The sequence below is a fragment of the Xenopus laevis genome, chromosome 9_10L (assembly GCF_017654675.1).
Source record: "Xenopus laevis strain J_2021 chromosome 9_10L, Xenopus_laevis_v10.1, whole genome shotgun sequence".
Taxonomy (NCBI): Eukaryota; Metazoa; Chordata; class Amphibia; order Anura; family Pipidae; genus Xenopus; species Xenopus laevis.
The window spans coordinates 15840876-15864644 of NC_054387.1; the positions used below are offsets into that span (position 1 = coordinate 15840876).

Here is a 23769-nt window from a genome sequence, read left to right on the forward strand (position 1 = left end):
CCAACCTCATGTGTGCTCTTGTGGCTCAACGGGAACCTTCTCAGAGGAATGGGGTTGTTATGGAAGTAAAGTAAGGGGCAACTTCACAGTGGAGTGATCACAGCTGGCAGAAACTCCCTGGTTTAGAACCAGGGATCTGGTGTATTCTTGTCACTTCTTTGGGTTGAGCCACAAGTGCGATTTGGAACTGGCTCATAATTTCTCCTCTGTGTGTCCTCTAGCTCACACACTAAATTCAGCTTCAGGCAAGAGTCTAATTAAAGGGCTATTTGAGCCTACCACCTCTAGTAACCTATGCTGGATCATTCAGCGCATTCCGTGACCAAGCCTTACTCAAGTTCTTTTCCTGCCCTAAATCTCCCATATTCTGACTCTCCAGATTTGACCCTTGGCAGCAGCATAACTATATAGCAGTGTCCCCAATCAGTGGCTCCTGAGCAACATATTGCTCTCCAACCCCTTGGATGTTGCCCCCAGTGGCCTCAAAGCAGGTGCATATTTTTTGAAGTTTTGGTTGCATAAAAACCCTCTGTACTGCCAAACAGAGCCTTCTGTAGGTTGCCTGTCCACATAGGGGCTACCAAATGGCCAATCACAGCCCTTATTTGTCATCCCATGTCATTTTACAATTGATTGTGGCTCACGGGTAAAAAAGGTTGGGGACCCCTGCTATAGAGGAGGCAGACCCTGCAGTTGTGGGAGTCGGCAGCTTCCTCTAAAGTCACTCTACTCCCTTAGAATTTGCACACCTAGTGCATGCATAGGCAGGTGCGTGCAAGCGGGCATTGGGGCTGGGTAGGTTGCAGTACACGTTGGGCCTCCTTCTGCTGGAAGAGGGTCCCTGTACCTCATTATTACGCCGCTGACCATTTCCTGATATTTGACTCTGCAGTGGTTTGTCTTTTGAGTTTCTGAACCTTATAAATGGTTATTGAGCAAATGCCTTTTTACAGATCAGCAGTTCTGATTGGCTACAGGTTTGGCAAGCTCTGTCATTTTTTCTGACTACAGGTCGGTCTAGCCCTGGGAATATTTAATGATCTGATTGGCATCAGGTGAATCTGTTCCTGTAAATAACCCTCATGTTGTGACTCTGCGCCCAACCAAAAACAAATGCACTATTGCTTGGGTAACTTTATGATCCATGAAAGCTCTGTCTTGTATTACCTTTCAATAGCCTTGCAACAGGAACTCCCTAGCAACATTATTCTGCCTCCATCACAGGTTACCGTGTCCCTAAAACACTGCTGTGAGCTCAACATTACATACAATTTGTATCAAATACCCCGAAAGCTGCTTTTCTAGTGTAGGGCCTTTAGTACCCAATGAAGGCATCCAATCCATTAATGAGCTCCCAAAAGCCTGTCTCTTCCCTGCTTTCTCCTTCTATCCAGCCATGTAAATACATTGGTAGCCAAAGCATGCAAATCTTTGCTCTCCAAAGGGAACCAGATTATGAATTATGCACACATATAATTTGCTCCTTAGTAGAAATATCCTTTGAGGAACCAATCTCCATCGAAGAGCTGGAAAGGAAAAAAATCACTTTGTTCAGCCCCATGCATTTCATACACACAAATCCAATTCTTGGCATTTCTGCAAGGAAATCACAATCCTTTAAAATAATCATAATCTCCACCATATCACCGAACAGCGAGATTCCTACCCGCCATGTCGGATTCCCTGGCCCAATACACACAGACACAGCTAGCAGTGCATGATGGGAGATTTAACCATTGTGAATAATTATAATTTAACACATTGTAGTTTCATTTGTTGGGAAATCTATTTAGTGTTAAGAACACACAAAAGAAAAACACTCCATTTGTTTTGTGCGGATAACAGAGTAAAGCCTTTATTATGGGTTTTTTTTCTGCATTCAATACAGGGATCTTGCTTAATGCTATTGAGATGAGGCTGATGTATTTACTCAAATGTCAAGGTTTTTGTATGAGCGATGTGACTGTATTATGCAGACACCTTCTGACAACTCCAATAAATGCTTCCTCTGTTGGGAGAACAATGGACGGAAAATAAAATTGTCTGTGTCTATAGAAATAATGAAGAAAAGAGCTTCTAGTGCAAAGAAACTGGCAGCACTGGGTAAAAACTGAGGATGCCATCGCTGTGGCATTCTACTGCTCAGTTATAGGTTCAAAGGCAAAGTACCGGGTCTAAATTCCCCCCATATTTCCAGCCCCAACCACTGTCACAGTGTAACCCCCATATCATATATGCACATAATGTAACTGTATAATATATAAGCACAGATATACCCCCATCTTTCCCCCAACCACTGTCACAGTGTAACCCCCATATCATATATGCACATAATGTAACTGTATAATAAATAGGCACAGATGTAACCCCATCTTTCCCCCAACCACTGTCACAGTGTAACCCCCATATCATATATGCACATAATGTAACTGTATAATATATAGGCACAGATATACCCCCATCTTTCCCCAACCACTGTCACAGTGTAACCCCCATATCATATATGCACATAATGTAACTGTATAATATATAGGCACAGATATACCCCCATCTTTCCCCCAACCACTGTCACAGTGTAACCCCCATATCATATATGCACATAATGTAACTGTATAATATATAGGCACAGATATACCCCCATCTTTCCTCCAACCACTGTCACAGTGTAACCCCCATATCATATATGCACATAATGTAACTGTATAATATATAGACACAGATATACCCCCATCTTTCCCCAACCCCTGTCACAGTGTAACCCCCATATCATATATGCACATAATGTAACTGTATAATATATAGGCACAGATATACCCCCATCTTTCCCCCAACCACTGTCACAGTGTAACCCCCATATCATATATGCACATAATGTAACTGTATAATATATAGACACAGATATACCCCCATCTTTCCTCCAACCACTGTCACAGTGTAACCCCCATATCATATATGCACATAATGTAACTGTATAATATATAGGCACAGATATACCCCCATCTTTCCCCCAACCACTGTCACAGTGTAACCCCCATATCATATATGCACATAATGTAATTTAAGTATATTATTCAGCTGGTAGATGAGCTTGTACCAACCTTACATGTTAGTTTAAACTGAACTCTTTTTTTCCTGTGAATTCTCGGAGTTACAATGCGGCCAAGTACAAGTGTTGTTATGAGTACAGTCACATGATTCTGAATAGCACTAATCACTATATCTACTAAACATTTCTACTTACCCCCCTTTCCTTTATCCAAGCCTGTAATGTAATTCTTTATGTTCGTCTAAAAGCTCTGCCTTTCCATCCAACCTGCTGCCCTTTTCTGCTCGAGTGCTACAATTTCCAAGGCCCTGTAGAAAAAAAAAAAATCCACAATAAATGTGATAAAAGAAAAGGCTTTTGAGTAGCTTTTAAAGCTCGCTTTAGATGGGAATTGTGAATGCTTCTCGCAAGGCTTTTTTTTTTATTGTGGGTATTTAAGTTAAATAAGCCTTTAGAATTAACGCTTTGGGGTTTGTCGAATGGATAATTGCGGGAGAGAGACACATTGGGGAGTCCAGTGAAAGACAAGCAGAGGTCACTCCTGCAAATTGGGAAGAAAAGGTGCAAAATCATAAATAGATTTCTAATACGTTTTAGAAGGTGAAGTTAACCATAAAATGAGCTTTTTCTTGTGTAAAGTTCCTGTTTTGGGAGCAGTTAACATATGACCCCCGATGACCAGGGGAAAAGAAGTAACAAAAAAGGATTTTACAGCAACCAAGACTACTGTCTACGCCCCTTTAAACTTAGGGGACTGGTGTACTGTAGTTACCCTACCAGTCACAAAGAGGTATTACAGGCAATCCAATCTGTCTAACTAGCATAAGATCCCACATTTAAGCCTGATTACTTAACTTATGGGCCAGCTGCCATTGGATATAACAGTTAAAGAGGTGATTCACCTTTATGTTAACTGTTAGTATGTTATAGAATGGCCAATTCTAACTTCCCATTTGGTCTTCATTATTTATTTTTTTATAGTATTTTTTTATTATTTGCCTTCTTCCGACTCTATCCAGATTTCAAATAGGGGTCACTGACCCCATCTAAACAAACAAATGCAAAAGGCTACACACTTATTGTTACTTTTTTTTGATTATTCCTCTTTCTATTCAGGCCCTCTCCTATTCATATGCTATTCTCTTAGGGTAGAACTCAACGGGCAATTTTCAATGCGATAGCATTCGTTCTGACGCACTGAGACTAATCACAGGCGTCATGTCGGATCCGCCGAATCTTAGGTAAGTAATAGGAATGTCGGATGCTGCTGCTGCGCCCATCCAACAAGACACGACTGTCGGATGATGACGCAAGATGCAGCGTTCGCATCATGACTGTCAGATGATGACGCTGCACACGGCGACAACATCCGACATTCCTATTACTTACCTTAGATTCAGCGCATCCGACATGACGCCTGCGATTAGTCTCAGTGCGTCGGAACGGACGATAATGCATTGAAAGTCGCAGTGGAGTTCTACCCTTAAGGTGGCCATACACGATCAGATCCACTCGTTTGGCAAGGTCGCTAAACGAGCGGATCTATGCCCACCAAAGGCAGAGCGATATCGAGTTAATCTGATCGTTGGGCCCTAGGGTCAAACAATTGGATTAGAACGAAGGAAAAGGGCGCTGATGGGACGAGGACCGCATCAACTAGCCAATGCAGTCCTCAATTGCCAAAAAAAAAAAAAAATCAAACCTGCCCAGTGTCGGACTGGGATGCCAGGGGCCTACCAGAGAACCTTAGACAGTGGGCCCACTTTCCAAACTATTAGTCCTTTCCTCACTTAAACTCTATATTCTCCTAGTCTTTTATATCTGCTTACTATATTCTTCCACTATTAAGCCTTTTTCCCAATAAAGAAATAGGAAATGACCATGAAATAAGCCAAATGGTTATAAGCAGTAGGGCCCACTGACACCAGGGCCCACCAGTAGTTTTATCCTAGTCCAACACTGAACCTGCCTGATCAATATCTGCGGAATTTTCCCCTGAAATCAATCAGGGAGACCCATCAGAATGCCCCATACATGGGCAGATGCCAAATCAGTCTAAAGCAGCGGTTCCCAAACTTTTTTGGCCCGGGGACCGGTGTAGAACCAAATTTTTTTGCAAGGACCACGGTCCGGTGGTTGGGCACCCGTGGTCTAAAGAACCGATATTATATAGACAAAATCCAGAAGTACACCTAAAACATTGCTTTGTGAAATTTATGATTGATTGATTTATTTAGCCCATAAGCATTCACAAAAAGGCAATGTTTCAGGCTCCTCCGGGCCCTTTATCAAGCCTAGTAAGTACACACTGGTGAACCTGTATTTAAGGAGTGAGGAGGAGAGGGTTGGGGGGAGTGGGGAAGGTGGAGATTACAAACCCCTCCCACATACCAAGGACCAATATCAACAACTTTAATCTGCCCATCCTTATTTGAATCTGTGCATGGATACTTGGGTCATTTGCACTGTAGCAACCAGATGGCTGAAATTGCAAACTGGAGAGCTGCTGAACAAAAAGCTAAATAACTCAAAAACCACAAACAATTAAAAATGAAACCCGATTGCCAATTGTCTCAGAATATCACTCTCTACATCATACTAAAAGTTGAACCCCTTTAAGACCAGACCCTTTAAATAGTGGAATGACCATGAATGATTAGCAGCATAACACACAGGCACTGAGCAATAGAACCACCCAACCTTCCTGAATAAATAAATCCCATCCAGCATTTCGCTTCTCATTCCAAAATCCCGCCTTTGATTCGTTGTTTTACAAATGAGCCCGTGGTGCAGAGTTCCGCTCTCTAGCACTGTGATTATCATTGGAGAGGACAGGACGGTGCGAGACAGAGAGGTGTTTGCGCATCAAATAGAATACATTAAATCCAGGCGAAGTGACGTTAATTTAGTTTGTTGTCCCGCCGTGGGTTTGTCTGATTGAAGAATGGACAAAGACGCAACAGAACTCGGCAGACTCTGGCACTGCTGGGCTTTCCTTCCCGACAGGTAACCGGGGATGACACAAACTATTCAGATCAGTTTAGATATTTGTCTTTTATGACACTTGTATCGATCGGCCCGTGTCTCCCTGCAGCTTCACAACAAGCAGAACTAAAAGGAATTCTGACATGAAGGGCCCAGCCCAATTAAACTCTATAAATGCTGCGGAATCTGCTTGAAAAACACTTTCAGGAACCAAACAATTTGCTTCAAATGAAACCCAACGGCTCTGTCCTGTAGTTACTATTCATTGGCTGTAATTTAGAATAATGGAAAGTTCAGCTCCCAGGGCTCAATAAACTGTCAGACACAACAGGGCCCATCAGCTTCTCTTATCCTTTCCACAGTTCCCTCTCTCTTCCCTTCTTCTATCATTTATCCTCTATAGTTTTCTGCCCCCTCTCCTGTTATGTCTTCCAATTGCCCCTGTTTTGCCTATTTTTTTTGCTACGCCATCTTTTCTCCACTTCTATATTTCTTCTATTCTTCCCCTTTGTCACTCTTCTCTCCAAACCCTTTTCATTTCTCCTCTCTCATTATGTCTCTCATCCCCTCTACTTTCCTTTTCTATTCTCTCCCCAACTGTTTGTCCTTACACTCCCCCATTCCCTCTCTCTTCCTTTCCCTTATATATTACTCATCTCCTCCTCTCTCTGCTTCCTAGGCCCTTTTCTTCTCTTTTCGTCTCCCTTCCAACTGTTACTATCCCTATCCTCACTCCTCTTTCCCCTGTTACATTTCCCATCTTCTCTCTAAGTGTCTTTCCCTCACCCTGTTTATCTTCTCCTCTGTCCCCTCAATGTTTTCATTACCTTTCTAATTATCACCACATTGTCTTCCTGTTTTACCCCTTCATTGTTTTCTTCCCTTGACTGTACAGCTTCCCATAATGAAGCAATTGGGAGGTTTAAGCAGGCATGGTAAAACAAAATGGCATCATTCTTGGGGCTCTAAATCACTGATTATATCACTCTACACTATGATTGGCAGGAGATTTGGCAATGATAGCATATAAAAGCATAAGTGCTCTTGGAGGGACTTTAGGTCAACTAGTTGCATAGAGTAAGCCTGATCCATTAGGAAATGGGACATCCCAATAGACCAGTCTACCATTGGTAGAATCATTCTGATATCAGAGTCCCCAATTCATTCTGCTGATTCCCTAACTTGCGTGTCTGAATTTTGTGCAACTTATGAAACAATAGGGGGGCCGCCATTGTTCCTTTCCCACCCTCTTCTCATTAATACAGCTGTGCCAAATGCAGCCAGATATGTATTCACGGGGTGGGGTGTTGAATACAGAGACCTTGTAACTTTCCCTGTTCTGAACCCCAGAGCCCTTTTATAGTCACAAGCCTTCACTTTCCCCTGAGTGAAAATCATGCCTGGGGCAGTCTTTCAAATATTTACTTAGAAAATTAGAAAAAAATAATAGACTAGAAAGGATAAGCCAACTCCATTCCAACTCCATGTAGGAGGGGGTGGGTCAGTAGCAAGTTCATACTCCATATCCATATTTTGGATTCTCATTGTATCTATAATTAAGTTAGGGCAGTGGAAATAGGAGAAAAGGACCCCGTATGTATCTGCAATCAGGGAGACAGATCCTCATAAGCCAACCCCCCACCCCCATATAAAGGAACAGCAAATACTAAGCCATGATGTATTCTATAAAACAAGACAATGATTTACATAGATTTCAATATCCATCCAACACTCCCGTGCGTCGGCAATAAAGCGAGCTTTGAGCCAGCCAGGAGGCCCGAGACACATTAGCAATAACTAGTGATATATATATTTCCCATGCATAAGATATTACCCAACTAATGAATAAACAATAGACATCGGTGATTCGGGAAATGGCAGAGTGACATTCGCAGATGAACGTCTCATTTTCCCTTGGCTGAGACCTGGCAGTGACGGTGACGTATGAGACCTGTTGACAGCCAGTGGTGATTGTGACCATCTAGAGGCTAATTTATGGGTAAAGGCTAATTTATGGATTGCTTACTCAACTTTGTTAGGCTTTGCCAAAAGCACAGGCGGCTCATCGATCAAGGACTGAAAGGATATCGTGATGGTGTGCCCAACAGTCTGCTGACTAACAACAGCTAAACCGAGAACAACATCTAGATGATTTTGTTGCTCAGTGATATCGGACCATTTCAAGGAGAGGGGCCGTGACAAAATAAAATTAAATAAATGTAGGGGTCCATAGTTTTTTTTGTTATAGAGCACTGGAAGCCTGAATCTCCTTCTTTTACTCTTAAAATATACCTGGAAGGAAAATGGAGGAGGGGGCAGAATCTCAGCATTTTGGTTGTTGACATAAAAGCCCAAGCATGGTTTGTTCTTGACTGTGTTTTTGCCTGATACCCAACCTAAGTTCCATTCTCCAGCCATCCCTTGCATAGTATCATAGTCAGGTTGAAAAAAAAAAAGACGCACGTCCATCAAGTTCAACCTTTTAACTACATTGTAACCTGCTTAACAGCTAGTTGATCCAAAGGAAGCCACCCAACCCCTTCTTAAAGCTATCTAATGAATTAGCCAGTACGACTGATTCATGGAGACAATTCCGCAACTTCACAGCTCTCACTGTAAAAAAACAAAAACCCTTCCGAATATTTAGATGGAACCTCCTCTCTTTTAATCAGAAAGACCTACTGGTAAAAAAAAGCACTAGAGAGATTATTATATGATCCCGTTATATTTATACATAGTTATATCTCCCCTTAAGCGCCTCTTCTCCAGCGTGAACATCCACAATTTGGCCAGTCTTTCCTCATAGCTAAGATTTTCCATACCTTTTACCAGCTTAGTTGCCCTTCTCTGTACCCTCTCTAATTCAGGCTTCTTCCTGGTAAAACTACCCCTGCTGACCTGGCAGCATCGTGATCCAGTCTTTAATGCCTTGAAGCTCTGTAACGGACTGGACAGCGATGGACAAGGTGGAGGAACTGTTGACCGAAATACCTGTGATATCGGGGGAATTCTTTTGGTTGGTCTATTCTCCTTTTTGATTATAACTTCTTGATAGTGGGTATTCCTCCCTTGCATGCATGTAGACAATGATGCCGACATAACATCCCCCATAACGTTTCGATTGGTCTTCATTATTTATTTATTTTTATTTTATTTTAATTATTAGCATTTTTCCTCTTTCCAGCTGATCAAATCTAAAAACAAATGCTATGTAAAGCTAAAAATATATTGTTATTGCTACTTTTTATTATTCATCTTTCTTTTCTGGCCTCTCCTATTCATATTCCAGCCTCTTGTACAAATCAATGCATGGTTAATAGGGTAATTTGGACTCCAGCAACTGGATAGCTGAAATTGCAAACTGGAGAGCTGCTGAATAAAAAAACGAAATAACTCAAAAAACACAAATTATACAAAATGAAAACCAATTGCAAATTATCTCAGAATATCACTCTCTACATCATACAAAAAGTTAACTCAAAGGTACACAAACCCTTTAAGGCACTAAATGTCTCAATTTCCTTAATGGGTACATTTTGTATGAATTATGTGTTCACAGCTTCATTGCACCCTCGTCTAATGGTTTCAAATTTAGTGGTGAGCACAACTTTCCCTTTTTTTTTTGCCTAGTTTTGCCCTGGCACAGCTCATTCTGTTCTACAGCAGCACAAATAAATATAATTTTTTTAGAAATACCTATTGTTTTGCACTGAGCTGAAAACACTGTGTCCTCTGGCAAGATGAGTTATTGAGGAACCCAAACAAAAGGAACTGTGTGTGTCGCACAAAGCGTTATCCCTCTGTTTGATTGGGTTTAATAAATAGCCCCAAAGAGCGAGAACAGCGCATGAGATAAGGGCCGCGTCTCTCTGATAAGGAGCAAGGGAACGGATAGAGACATTTTTCATCAGTTTTTTGTTATTTTCTTTCTTGCCGTGCGACTTGCTAAAGATGGGAAAATATTTGGGCAGGCCACCCACCCAGGGATGTTAGATAACAACACTGCAAATACATAAATGGCTGTTTACAAAGGAAAGGTCTCAAAATTACTAATGATGGATGGACAAAATAGTAAGTTACTTCCAGTCCATGTTGTTGCTTATTAATGCACCAATTTATTAGCCAGCAGAGGGAGAGACAGGATTCTGTGGATTAGGCTTTATACTTAGAACAGAACCCACCCACCAATGAGTTGGTCATTGAGAGACTCAATCTAGCATTGGACTGGGGGGCCCATGGTCCACCAGGGCTGCTGCCTCAGGGGCCCCCACAATCCCCAAGCCCCCAGCTCCAACCACAAAGCCCCTTTTTTCCCAGTGTCCCACTATCCCAGTCTGACCCTGGTCTCTCCCACTGGATGTCATAGGAAACTGTTCCTTCCCAACAATCTCCTTCTGACTAGCAGGTCACCACTCTCTCTATAGCTAAATGACCCCTTTTATAACAGTGATCTCCAAACTGTAAGTCTAGACAGCCTGAAGCTGTAACAAACAAGGGAAAGTTGTTCTCACTACTAAAACCATTAGGCGGGGGTGCAATGAGGCTGTGACCACAAAATTCACATAGACAAATACAAGAGGTCTTCTGCACTCAACCTATTATCAATATATTGAAACATTTTGTGCCTTAAGCTACTAAAAATGCCTTACCCTTTAAACCAAACAGGGATAGTTTGTCCATATATTGCAATATATTTAAGATGGCCAACCATGTCAAAGTCGTCCCTGGTATGGCCAGTCCTACACTCAATCATCTGATTCATTAAGAATTCTATTGCTTCATTATAAGTTTTATAAAGGGACTAAGTTATATCCGCAACTTACTTGCTGATTTTTAAAGTAAAACTCCCAAACTTGGTTGCCCTTTTATTGGCCACCAGTGGGATCACCGGACTATAGCTGGAAAGGATGGGAGTTACAACATGGAGCTGGTCACTGCTCCTGTATAAATTATAACAAACAAGGGAAAGTTGTGCTCACCACTAAGCTGTGCCAGTAGCATCTTTACCCCATTCATGAGCTAAGTGGAGCCCTGAACTTCAAGGAGGGCTTTGGCCAAATTCAGGTTAGTACCTCCAAACAATTTTTTTTTTTAAAGAAGGTGGTTTCCATAAAAAAACCCAATTTATCCTTATTACACACCAAAGAATGATTAGGGTTAACTGTGGGATGAATATCATTCTCCCATTGATTTTCCTTTTATCACACCTGATAAAATTGATCCGTGTGCATGAAAGTGAGTCAGTTGGAGTTCGCCTTTGGCTAAACGCTGGGAATAAAACCCAGTGAATCGTTGCAGGAGTCGGAAGATGCAAAACCCTGAATTTTATAGGCAGATGACTTATTATTGGATTCTTTATCATATTCTCTGTTTGGGAGACAGAGGATGTAGCTTTACATCCTAAACCAAAGAGCTTGCAGCCACAATACCCATATGATAAAATAGTTGGGTGGAGTTTCTCTTTGAAAGGATAGCTGACAATCCTAGGGGTCGGTGGTCTGAGACGGTAACATGAAGCTTCACACGTCTCCAACATGCCGGTGTTTCATGGGGGGGGGGATGTGTTCCAAAGCAACCTCTCCGATAAATCCATTTTACCAACTCTATAATCTCCTCCCTGCTATCAAACCAAGCACAGCGGCAGTGGCATTTCTGAGTTGGCCCATAATCCCGTCAGGTGGGTGCTGGTCTGAAATTAACACTTTAGTTCATCAGCAGCTCGGATATATGGGTGACTGGTAGGGACGATGGGTAAAGCCGCTCTGAGTAATTTGGCTCTTTGTACAATAAATGGAGTCTGTAGAGAAAGATAGGCTGCAATAAGGATGTGATTGATGACTCTGCTCAGCTGCTTGTCAGACCAAGATACGGCTCCACTAAAGCATCACTAACTCACCGCAGTACTCAGGATCGGCACGTGTCACACAGGGAACATGGCTGTGCACTTAACCTGTTAGGGGCAGAGTGGTGCACATTTAATGCCAGTTTAACTAAAGAAGTACAATTATAAATTACTATCAAGGTCCAGTGTAGCACCAAGCCTTTCATGCACATATGCACTATATCATATATATGCACAATATGTCCCTGTCTAATGCCACCAATCCCTATTTCTGTAGGGAAATGAGAGCAGAGCAGGCAGTAACCCTTTAAACACTTTCCTTTGTCTCTGTCTCTATATATTAGCCACCTATCTAGTGTTACCAATCCCTATTTCTGTAGGGGAATGAGAGCAGAGCAGACAATAACCCTTCAAACACTTTCCCTTGTCTCTGTCCTTATATATTAGGCACATATCTAGTACTACCAATTTTTATTTCTGTAGAAAAATGAGAGCAGAGCAGACAGTAACCCTTCCAACACTCTCCTCTTGTCTCTGTCCTTATATATTAGGTACCTATCTAGTGCTACCAATCGCTATTTCTGTAGGCAAACTAGAGCAGAGCAGACAGTTACCCTTCCAACACTTTCCTCTTGTCTCTATCCTTATATATTAGGTACCTATCTAGTGCTACCAATCCCTATTTCTGTAGGGAATGAGAGCAGAGCAGACAGTTACCCTTCCAACACTTTCCTCTTGTCTCTGTCCAGTGCCAGGGGACAGGGGTCAGAAAACCTTAGACCAGGGGCCCACGTTCCAAACAATTGTTCCTCCTCTCCTCACTCAACCTCTTTATTCTCCTAGTCTAGTCTTAGTCTACTTACTATATTCTTACATTATTAAGCATTGTTCCAATAAAGAAATATGGAATGGCCATGAAATAGACCAAATGTTTAGAAGCAAGAGAGCACTGACACCTGAGCCCACCGGGGGTTTCCTGGTATTCCAGTGGGCCAGGCCGACACTGTGTTTGTCCCTATATATTAGGTTTCTGCCCAGTGCTACCAATCCCCTATAAAGATTTCTGAGAAGGAAATATAGGAGTTTTCCAATAACATGTGAAATGCCATGTCATTTATACCCTTTCCCACTAATTGTTGCATCTACGGTTCTGTGACCTGCCAATAACCTTCACAATGAATCATCAGTGGCCAAAACCACAACTCACTCAATAAAGAACAAGAGACTCCATTATAGCCTTCTGGGACCCAACACGGAATGCTAAAAGGTTTAGCTGATACTTTGGGATTCCACCTCATAGGAATGAGCGTGGGGTCAAACTAAAAGCTCACCCTGACTGTTCTAGTTTTGGGTTGCATACGGCCAGTTGGATTGTTCCTCCCTGGTCTATTAGAATGAACAGAGAAGTATAGGTAGGAGAAACAACTAATTTATTTGGATACGAACTGGAAACAATGGGGCCCTTTTGTGTCTTTAGCCATGTCTTGTTCTACATATAAAGTTATAAAGGCATCCAGCACTTCCTTGAACTTGTCTATTGACTCCATTACACAACTACACCGTTCATACAGGAACAGCACAACTGGTGTGCAGGTCCAGATTTGTGGAAAGGCCACCAAGACCCGGGCCTAGGGCGGCAGAATTTTAGGGAGGCGGCATGTTGCCCAACCACACCCACATTGGTTCAGAAACAAAAAGATGAGCAGGAGATACAATAGTTCTTTAAATCTCCTGTGCGCCATTCCCCATTGCTCTGGTCCCAGTGATGAAAATTTGCATGAATAAAGGGGTAGGGACAGGGGCAATGAACAGAAGTGGGCCTAGGGGCACCCACTATGTAAATCCAGCCCTGCTGGTGTGGCTGGAGCCAAAGACTGCTAGTTCTGATAATAGAGAACCTTACTAGTGATACTTGGGACCAGGGAATGTGTATTGATCAATCCCTTGCCTATTTATTTATCATTGTCCTGGAAACAACAGAAACTCTGATGATATATTCTCATTCCCCATCTGCCAGGGTGTGAGTCCATCTCTTTAACTACACAGTGGCTCCCCATTTAAACCCATTGAGCAGCAGAGAAAGGGCAGACAGACCATGATCAGGTCTCACTAAGCAGTTAAGGTCTTTAATCCAAGATGTCATGTTAACTGGCTAGTTCTCAATTCCACAAATGATGTTCCTACACCAGCCGTCGACTGCGTGGCTTTTAACACTGAGTGTGTCCTGGCCTCATCCACTGCTGGACAATTCATCCTCTACACCTTGTTAACCTCACTTCTTGTTTGACACTGACTGAGCAAGTGAGGAACAGCCTGACAGTATTTTCTATGGAAGCCTCCTGCTCAGAGTCGCCTTTATCAACATGGAAGAGCCTTAGTACATAAGCCCTGTATGAAGAGCATCCTACTGAGCTTTGTGTGAGGATAATCCCCTGATGAATAACATTAGCTCACACCTATGGGCACTTACACAGGAGCAATGAGCCACACATACAGACTCCTGTGACTTTCACTATTAGAATGTTATAGTCAGTTTTAGCTTAGAGTCTAAGGGGTATGTGCCCACCAGGGGGCCCACAATGTGGTGAACTACGATTCCCAGATTCCTGAATGCTGGCCAAGAAGAAAGAGCTGACCAGTGCCAATGTAAAGGTGTTGGGTGCCCCCTGGGCTGAATATTGCAATGCTGTGCAAGCACAACTGGGAGTGGGGGGAGGCTTCTTTCAGATTTAAAAGTCTGTTGCTAGCACACTGTCCAGCAACACAGCTGGGGTTGTCAGGGAATGAAATATAAAGATTTATTTAGTGTGCGGAACAGACTAACAGAACAGCTGCTCATAACAGGGAGTTAAAGAGAAAAAGTCTGGCATTGTTTTTTAATTTGTAACCAAAGTATAAGCACAGTTAGAAAATAGCACCATGGCCATAAAGTCAAGGAAACGGTAGGGCAAAATGTTGACAGGAGGACAAGATAGTGGCAGTAAGATGGAGAGAGTACGATAAGTAAGGGACAGTAAGGGAGGATAGAGACAGCAGGGCACAATGGAGACATAGCAAGATAGAGACAGTAGGCAAGATGTAGGCAAGATGGAGGCAAGATGGAGGCAGTAAGACAAGATGAAGACCGTAAGACAGGATGGAGACATTAGGGCAAGATGGAGACAGTAGAGTAAGAGAGACAGCAAAGTAAGATATAGGCGGTAGAGTAAGATAGAGACAGTAGGGCAAGATGGAGGCAGTAAGACAAGACAGCAAGACAAGATGGAGACATTAGGGCAAGATGGAGACAGTAGAAAAAGATAGAGACAGTAAAGTAAGATATAGGCGGTAGAGTAAGATAGAGGCGGTAGTGTAAGATAGAGACAGTAGGGTAAGATGGAGGCAGTAAGACAAAATTAAGACAGTGAGACAGGATGGAGACATTAGGGCAAGATGGAGACAGCAGAGTAAGATAGAGACAGCAGGGCAAGATGGAGGCAATAGGACAAGATGAAGACAGTAGGGCAAGATGGAGACAGTAGGGCAAGATGACGAAAGTAGATAAAAATGTTGAGAACAGGAAAAAATTAGAGGTAGTAGGACAATATGTAATCCGAAGGACAAATTGGACATGATAGAGGGAGATGGTAACAGCACTAGATCAATACAATAAGGCAAAATGGTGACAGTAGAATTGGTTTGAGACAGTAGGGCACGATGGCGACAGTAACAGATATACACAGTAAAGGAAGATGGTGGCATTTGAATTAGATATAGAGTAGTATTAGATGGAGACAGAACAATGTAAAGTAAACATTGACCTTAGGCACTGGCAATGAATACTTAGAGATTGTAAAGCATTCAATACAGTACCACAGAGAAGGTTACTAATTGAAGGAATATTGGCCTTGAACTTAACAGTTGTACTTGGATAGAAAACTGGCTGAAGGATAGATTGCAAACAGGTTTGGACTGGGGGGTTCCTCTAATGCCCCACCCTCCTACCACACGTGCGCGCTGAACAAGGGAAGTCGCGGGAGGAGGATTAGGGCAGGGAGCGGGTCTGGGCTGGCAGGTTTTTTCCCGGTGTCCCACCGACCCTGTTGTGGTAAATGGAATATTTTATAATTGGACCAGTGTAACTTTTTAAAGTTTTGCTGATGACACTAAATTGGGCAAAACTATAAGTTCCATGCAGGATGCTACCACTTTGCAGAGAGATTTGACTAAGTCGGTGAACTAGTAAATGACAGCGCTATATAAATAATTGATGATGATAAATATGAGTTAACACTAAATGGTAGCGTCTTTCTATAGTTGAGAAGGATCTGGGGATTTTTGTGGATAACAAACCTTGGCAGTGTCACTCAGCAGCCAGTAAAGCAAATAAAGTGCTGTCTTACATAAAAAGGCCATTAAATCGAGGGATGAAAACATAATTATACCTTTTTGCCACTGTATGCCCCTTTGTACTCTTCTACTGCTATTACCTTTAAAGGGATTCTGTCATGATTTTCATGCTGTAGCTTTTATTTCTAAATTCCACTGTTTACACTGCAATTAATTCGCTCTACCATGTAAAATGTAATTCCTGAACCAATAAGTGTAATTTTTTTAGTTGTAATATTGGTGTGTAGGCGCACCTCCTACTCAATGTAACTGAAGGAGTCCCAGTCAGACATGGATTTTTACTATTGAGTGCTGTTCTTATACTGTATCTACCAGCGATTATCTGGTTACCTTCCCATTGTTCTGTTGTTAGGCTGCTGGGGGGGGGGGAGAAATGGGAGGGGTGATATCACTCCAACTTGCAGTGCAGCAGTAAAGAGTGACTGAAGTTCATAAGAGCACACGTCACATGACTGGGGGCAGCTGGGAAACTGACAACATGTCTAGATTTCAAAATTAAATATAAAAAATCTGTTTGCTATTTTGAAAAAATGAATTTCGGTGCAGAAGTCTGCTGGAGCAGCACTATTAACGGATGTGGTTTTTTTTAAAAAAAAAAACGTTTTCCATGACAGTATCGATTTAATGTCACTATAGGTACTACTGTTTTACCTCAAAGTTTACTATTCAAGACTTGAATGTATGGTACATTAATTAGACTTTCCTACACACTTTCTACCTGTAACTTCTGCTCTATGGCAGTGCCACCGGTTTGGAGAGTATCAGCTGTACTCTCTGTGCTTCCAAACAAAATGAAATGACAAGAGAGTCCCTACCTGTTACCAGCACTTCTCTTTGTGCCAGGGTAATGCATCTTCATTTCGGTACTTTGTTGCATGATCTGTTCTGATTACTGATTATCCCATTCACAGATGCCTGAGGAAGGTTAATTAGCTGCTCTGACCTGACAGAGCTGTGGAGAGGTTCCTGGCGACTCTCTAATTGCTGCTCAATGCATAATCCTGATGGAGTCGCCAAGTGTGTGGCGCTGAGTATGCAGGCAAAATACAAATGCACTTGGTCTTCATTTATAGGAGAGAACAAGAGGCATACACAATCTGCAGTCCATGCTCCAACATGGCAGCTCTGTTCCATATTTATAAATATTCCTAGAAGGAATGTTCTGGGCATACAATAAGCTATACCCTCATACTGTACTGTCTAAGGGAAACAATATGGCACCTCCTTTCCATATGTATAAATACAAATATACAGAGAAGGAATGTTCTGGGCACACAATAAGCTATACCCTCATACTGTACTGTCTAAGGGAAACAATATGGCACCTCCCATCCATATGTATAAATACAAATATACAGAGAAGGAATGTTCTGGGCACACAATAAGCTATACCATCATACTGTACTGTCTAAGGGAAACAATATGGCACCTCCTTCCCAAATGTATAAATACAAATATACAGAGAAGGAATGTTCTGGGCACACAATAAGCTATACCATCATACTGTACTGTCTAAGGGAAACAATATGGCACCTCCTTCCCATATGTATAAATACAAATATACAGAGAAGGAATATTCTGGGCATACAATAAGCTATACCCTCATACTGTACTATCTAGGGGGAAACAATATGGCACCTCCTTCCCATATGTATAAATACAAATATACAGAGAAGGAATGTTCTGGGCACACAATTAGCTATACCCTCATACTGTACTGTATATTTTAGAAATATATACAGTATATATATTATATATATATATATATATATTTTTTTTTTTTTTTTTTTTCTCTCTCTCTCTCTCTCTAATTTAACATGACTACTTGATCAGGCAGTGCAATGTTATTTTATATGACCCAGTTAGATCTCTGCTCTGGTATTAGACCCTAGAAGAAATATTAGGGCATGTAAACCACTCTCTCCTTGAATGAATGGTACCTATACACAGCAAGTTATACAAGGGGACAACAAAGAATAAAACAAATAATCTCCTCTATTTCCTGGCAACATTTGTGCTATACAGCCCAAAAACGAATTTACATTTTTTGATGACTATCTTGTTTTATAGCTACCAATTGAAACAACTGTCATTAAATCTGTAGCTTTCCCTGTAGAACAGGATTAGTTTATAAGAAGAGAGTTTAAATAATGTTCCTGAACGTATCAGAAATGCAGGACATGAAGACAAAAGAACAAGATAGAGGCATTAGGGCAGGATGGAGACAGTGGACCAAGATGGGCAGAAGGGCAACATGGAGACAGTAGAGCAAGATGGAGACAATAAGGCAAGTGGGAACAGTAGTGCAAGCTGAAGCCACTTTAGCACTTTAGACCCCCTGTAACCCCACTCCACCCCTTTGGCTGCGGGGTCTGTAATTACACCACTGACTGCAGAGCATCAGGTATTGCAGTAATGTGAAGCAAAAATACATTTTAAAGAAATATATATTTATACAGTAATTAAGATGTGTTAGAAAAGCTTTTTAATGAGCTCTATAATGAGATATGATAGAATTTTACATTTCTGCCTGTTTATAAAAAAAAAAAACATTTTAATGAGAAAACCTTTCAGTGGTTGAGGAGCTGCTTGTAGATTCAATGTGCATTTGGAACACAAACAGTCTGTACTGTACCCATACACAGCGAGAACTTTTTAAAAAGCCCCATTATATTGGCGCACAGAACCTTCTAACCTAAATTCCTTTTTCCAATCTCTTGGGCCAATAAATCAGCAATTTGTACTGAGAAAATTATATCCTAATTAAGGAGAGTTTATGAGAGTGATGTCAGAAGATTAGAACTTCATTATATTTAAATCTGCTTCCACCTTTACTCTGGGAAAAGAAAATAAGAGAAGCAACTCAGAGCCTGTGTTGGTTATCTTTTCCTTGCACAGAAAGAATATCATTAGCAGGCGGCAGAACGTGCCTTTCTCTCTGTTGATATTACGCCAAAGAAATCAAAAGGGATTAGGTCTTGCTAGGTCTTCTTTGAATCCTCTTTATTAAATCTGCTACTTTATTTCCCTTCAGACCAGAAAAGTTATAGAATGTTATGTATTGCTGTGGGTAAAGGCGAACACAGAGGGGCATGTGAAACCTCATCCAACGGCACTGTAAAGAAGGGCTCACTGGGCTGTTCACCGATCGTAGCTTGTGGTCTCATGATGGTTCTTTTCAAGATAAAATGAGTTTAGAGGGTTTCCAAATCTATTTTCTACAGCTTCCATAATAACAAAGTCGGTATCGATCACTCAAATGAAAAGATGCTTCATGCAAATGAAAGAGACAATTATAGATGCTCAAAACAATTGGCTCATTGGTCAGCTGGGGGAACAGCAGTCTAAAAATTTGGTTGATCTTATCAAATAAAGCAGTATAGAAGCTTTGAGGTGTACTAAAATAATTTAATCTATAAAGATTTAAGGATTATTTAGAGGAAATTAAATAGAGATTAAATATAATGTGTTATGTATTTTTTCTGACTTAATCACGTGATAGAGCATATATGAATTCATTCATGTTTGCCATATAGAATCAAGGTAGGGACCACTATAAGCTTTACATAGGGAAAAATGTATTCACTAGTAAACGTTTTTTTTTAAATTATAAAGTGGGGAGTCAAGGAGGATGTGAATCCATAATTCAGACAACAAAATACATTCTCTGAACTAACCTATATTAATTAAGTGGGAGGGAACATATAGTGGGAACCATAAAGTGCTGGCCCAGTAGAGCATCAGTTATAGGTCGAAGGAGTGGGGGATTGTGTGTATAGTATGGCAAAATGTAGATAATAGGACAAAATGGAGATAGAATGACAAGACTTCTGCACAGAAATTAATATTATTATTATTGTCAAGTATTTTTAGAGCACCAACATATTGACAGCAAAAGAGCATTTACATTTAATTTTGAAATCTGACATGGGGCTAGAAAGACAGTTTCCCAGGTGCCCCCAATCATGTGACTGGTGATATAGTATGGCAAAAAGTAGATAATAGGACAAAATGGAGAGAGAATGACAAGACAGAGACAATAGGGCAAGATGGAGACAGAAAAGCATGATGGTGACAGCAGGCCAAGGTTAAGACGGCAGGCAAAATGAAGAAAGTATTAGAGATTGACAGTAGGACAAGATGGAGACAGTAGGTCCAAATGTTAACAGCAGGACAAGATGGAGAAAGTAGGCCAAGACGGAGACAGAAGAACTATATGAAGACAATAGGGCAAGATGGTGACAATAAGTCAAGTTGGAGACAGTATGACAAGATGGAGATTGTATCGAAAGATGGTAACAGTATAGCAAGATGGACACACTAGGGTAAGATGGTGACAGTAAGTGAAAATGGACAAACTAGGATGAGATAGTAGCACTAAATGAAGACAGAAGGGTAAGACAGATTTCAGGGAAAACTGGAGACCGTAGGGCAAGATGAGAACAGTAGGGCAAGAAGTAAGTCAAGTTGGAGACAGTAGGGTAAGATGGAGTTTGTAGGGATGATTGTAACAGTATAGCAAAATGGAAAGAAAAAGATAGATGAAGACAGTAGGGCAAGGCAGAGACATTTGATTAAAATGGAGATTACAGGGAAAGATGGAGACCGTAAGGCAAGATAGCAAGAGAAGGGCAAGATGGAGACATAAGAGTAAGATGGTATTCCATAACAACTTTCATAGGTGACAATCAGTGATGGTCATTTGACACTGATCTCTTAGTATAACCCACAACCCTATCAACAGTTTTCAACCCATGTAACTCAGCAGGACATATCCTTTAAATTTGCCCTGTAAGGCATTGTGCCATCAGAGTTCACCGGATTACATGCTGCTGAGGCATTCTGGGAATTGCTACATAGTTCAAAGGGTTTGAAAAGGACCCGTGCATTGGCTGATGCACATTCCACATTATATAAAATGATCCAGCCCCACAGTCATAAAGAATCTCCTCTTTCCATTGGTTCCAGCTCCTCTTCGGGGTTAATTGCAGCCAATTGTGTATGACAGAGAGATGATGTGATTTAATGAGCTGCAATTTTATATCAATTGATTGAAACTTTTCGGAGGGGGTTAGGGGGCTTGAAAAAAATGGATAATTGTATGTGTCGTTCCGAGCTACAAATGCAAAAATTAATAAGAGAAAATTGTTCTCTCTTTTTTTTCTACAAGTCTTAAATTGTCTGCTCTGACACACTCTGTAAATAACATTGTGGCACTAATGAACATGTAATAATTACTAACGGCACTTATGTTAACCCTCTTCCTGCTGATTTATAGGTCATTCAAGCATTTGGATTTCATACCCATGGGAGGATGACTAGCACTGTCTACTGGGCCAATTTTACCATTTACAAACAAGGCTGGAGGTGGACCTTTACATCACTGCCCAATTCTGTAGGACGCGAAGCATGAACCAAGAAAAGTTTGAAATGGATGTTGCACCAGCAGACTTCTGCACGGAAATTAATATTATTATTGTCAAGTATTTTTAGAGCACCAACATATTGCACAGCAAAAGAGCAAACAGTTTTTTTTTACATTTAATTTTGAAATCTGACATAGGGCTAGACATATTGACAGTTTCCCAGGTGCCCCCAATCATGTGACTGGTGCTCTGATAGACTTCAGTCACTCTTTACTGCTGCACTGCAAGTTGGAGTGATATCACCCAACTCCTTCCCCCCAACAGCCTAACAACAGAATGGGAAGATAATCAGATAACTGATAACAGCTCCCTGGTAAATATAAAAACAACACTCAGTAGTAAAAATCCAGGTCCCACTGTGACACCTTCAAGTAGGAGAAACAACAGCCTGCGAGAAAGCAGTTCCATCCTAAAGTGCTGGCTCTTTCTGAAAGCACATGGGATGCACCTACACACCAATATTACAACTAAAAAATATATATTTGTTGGTTCAAGAATTACATTTTACTTGGTAGAGTGAATTATTAGCATTGTAAATTTAGAAATAAAAACTACACCATAAAAATCATGACAGAATCCCTTTAAGACAGGCAATATATTTGGATTTCTGATTGGAGGATCCAATCTAAATGTTAAGCACAGGAAAGGAGTAAAATAAGAGAGACAATTGAAACATTAAAATTATAAATAAACCATTATTATTAGTACAAATAATTGGTTTTCCTAATTGTATTTCTTGAATGTCCTCTTTAAAGCCCAGCACATCATTATAACATAACGAAAGCAAACCACTTGCCTTCATATTAATAACATCATTCAGCCCATCACTGCCGTCTCAACAGTCTGGATAAGGCAGCATTTATCTGGCGGCTCTAGAAGGCCCGCTGGTTGCTTTGCGCTCTAATCAATCACCAAGGAGATGCGTTAACATTTCACCCCAGTTTTCGGTCTTTGTAATATCTTATGCAAACCATCATGACTCTTGATCTCTGCTATTTGCCACTGCCATTAAGGTAACTGCTCTCAAAAACTTCTAATTTCTATATTAAGTTTTAAGAAAAAAAACTTCCATGTGGAATAAGTTCAATGTAGGTGTTTGTTTGAAGACATTCTGTATTAAAAGTAGGTTATTGAGTAAATGAAGGAATATTGGCCTGGCAATGGCAAATAATATTTGTACTTCAATAGAGAATTGGCTGAAGGATAGACTAGAGAAAGATAAAGTCATCGTCAGACTGGGGGGATCTGGGCAACCACATCAGGAGCCCATATACCCCCATCTGCCACCTCCATAGGCCTCCTGCTGCAAATACCCCAATATCCTGCCTTCAGGGAGGTGAGGAAGGAGTAAAGGCTCTGGGAGTTGGGAGTGGGTATGGGCCACCGGGATTGGTGGTCCACCAGGTTTTTCCTGGTGTCCCAGTCCAGCCCTGCACAGTACGGTATATAGATTTTTCTAATTGGACCTGTGATGTTAGTAGATTACTGCAGGGGTCTGTACTTGATCCGCTGTTTTTTGGTTTATTTATGACCTGGAGGTCATAAATAAACAAATACTGTCTCCATTTTTGGTGATGTTACTAAATTGGGCAAAATTATAAGCTGCAGACTCCATGGAGGATGTTGTTGTTGCTCTGTAGAGCAAGGTTATACAGTTGGGTAAAAATAACATGAATGCTCGTTATATTCTAAATAAAAGTGTGCAGGGGGTATCCTTAATTGAGATGGCTTTGGGGGTATTTGTGGACAACAAGCTGTGTAACTTTAAGCAGTGGATACCAAAGCAAATAAAGTACTGTTTTGCAAATAAAAGGACATTAACGTGCGAAATGAAAACATAATTTTTGCCTCCTCATGGGTCCCTAGTAAGACCTCATTAGAGGACAGATAGTGGAGGATCTTTTTTTGCATAAAAAAGAACAAAGAACCGGAGCACCCCCCCCCCCCTTTAGCCTTGAGGAACTGAACTGAACTGAACTGAAAGTGTAGAACATTTTTCATACAACAAGTTCAATTTCATGATATTCAGTAAAATAACAACTTGTAAGAGAATGTCACTTAAAATATTATCCTGTGATTCC

At 41.1% G+C, this 23769-nt stretch overlaps 1 long non-coding RNA gene across 1 annotated transcript in view; it reads right to left on the minus strand.

Moving 5' to 3' along the window:
• Positions 1-23769, minus strand: part of LOC121398107 — a 258412-nt gene that overhangs the window by 215776 nt on the left and 18867 nt on the right. Inside the window, exon 2 of the long non-coding RNA XR_005964108.1 lies at positions 3242-3354. This is a non-coding gene — a long non-coding RNA (uncharacterized LOC121398107). The remainder of the gene's footprint in view (positions 1-3241; positions 3355-23769) is intronic.